Raw genomic sequence first — 1,908 nt, forward strand, 5'->3', positions numbered from 1 at the left:
CTCACCTGAAAGAACAGTGGTTCCTGAGTAACCTACCCTCTCGTTGATGAGTATCACGTAGTATTTGCTCATGCTTGCGTACAAATATTTGCCCGCCTGTGCATTTCAGCATGTTTATGCTTGTTCTTGATACATTGCAAAGCGTAGGGGTAAGAACAGTACAGTGGGTTAGGCGATGGGCAAAAGGAAAACATTATTGCACATTCAGGACAATAATCTTACCCTCACCATCCCCCCTTTTCGCAGTTCTCTTGCATGTTTACGCTTTACGATAATTCTAAATACAGTGTAGTTTTTCCTAATTAATAACAAGATACAACCTAAACACAAACAAACAGAAAGGTTATTCTGGCAAAATTGCTCTCCAATAAAATGTCCTAACCCTAATCCTAGCCCAAAACAACACAAAACCTTTTCATGGCATCAGCCAGGGCCATCAGTCCATGGCATTACCCAGACCCAAACACGGCCCATCTGCAGGCCCTTCACTCCATGGGTCATCTCCCGGCACCGCAGACTGCGTCTAATGACAGCTACAAACGAGAACAAAGTTATTCATTCATGTCTATTGAAAAGAATACATCAAAATTCAGAGTACAAAAACCTCGAGATGTACAAAAATACAAACACCACACCTTTTTCGGCAGACGCAGCCTTCACTCCCCGACACGTAGTGTCTCGGCACTCGCCGTGTCTCCTCGGGAAGTGAAGTGCTGGCCCGCAATAGTTAATTTAAAATATTCTTCCTTCCTTTCTGCAGAGAAAGAACAGCATGCCCGAGACGAAAGCTGAACCCAGGACAAGCCAACCCTCAAACTATTGGTGACCGTTGCGCCACCGGACGCCCCACAAGCTTACACCAGCGAGAGCTAAATGGTGCAAGGGAGATAATCCAGATCGCTTATTTGTAATACTCAAAAGAAGGGTTGCTGCTCCTGTTCATCTCGGTGAAGTTGCAGTTTCTGACCCTGAATAAAAACTTTAACCAGCTGTTGGACCAGTGATGTCGTTGATGAATTTGAAGCTTATGTCCGACATCTTTGAGCTGCAGGACTGTTTTGGACTTCAACTAAATTAGAAAACAACAACGTAACACAATAAAATAAACTGTTTGGTAATTTTATTTTCCCATTTTGGGGGATACAATTGTTGAGATAAGTTTAAATAATAAATAAACAGAAGTGTTCGTTGCAGTAAAAGGAAGTGACTCAGAATCAGACTGATCTAGTTTTGTGATGCCAGGGGAACTATACGGTCTAAGAAAAAAGTTATTTCCTCAGATTTTACAAATTTAATTTTACAGAACTCATGTGCACATTGTTTACGTTATGTGCTTTAGGGATAGATACATCTATGATTGTCTTGTAAACAATACGGGTGTATCGACGCAACTGAGCAACAAAATATTCAACAAAACCTGAACGATTTATTGCAACTCAGATGAAAAAGTCAGCGAACTATTTAGTGTCGTGCAGTAGGTATAAATCTCAATGGAAAGCGTGAATGGTTTATTCAAGGGCAGACGGTAAACTAAGCTGGAAACATCGGATGATTTGGTATAGACTAACTGCACACCTTGACCTCGTCCAGAAGGTATTTTTGATTGGACCTGATACCTGACAGACCCATCGATACTGAGAAGCAAGATTCTTTATAACGGACTTGTAACGCTCTCACACACTTGCTTACATACAAATACGTGCGCGTCTGTGCATATGCATGATGTCTTGCTTAACGTGTTGTATGAGTGTGTGTATGAGTGTAGGTTTCAGAGCAACATGGTGGGAAAAACGATATTTGTTTGAAGGAAGAATTATTTTTTACCACCCCCTCACATACCTTTTCCCCCAGTGACTCTTTTTTACAGTCACGCCGCAGGATATCTGCGAAATACGGCGTAGTTTGATT

This window comes from Pomacea canaliculata, linkage group LG3 (assembly GCF_003073045.1).
Source record: "Pomacea canaliculata isolate SZHN2017 linkage group LG3, ASM307304v1, whole genome shotgun sequence".
Classification (NCBI taxonomy): domain Eukaryota; kingdom Metazoa; phylum Mollusca; class Gastropoda; order Architaenioglossa; family Ampullariidae; genus Pomacea; species Pomacea canaliculata.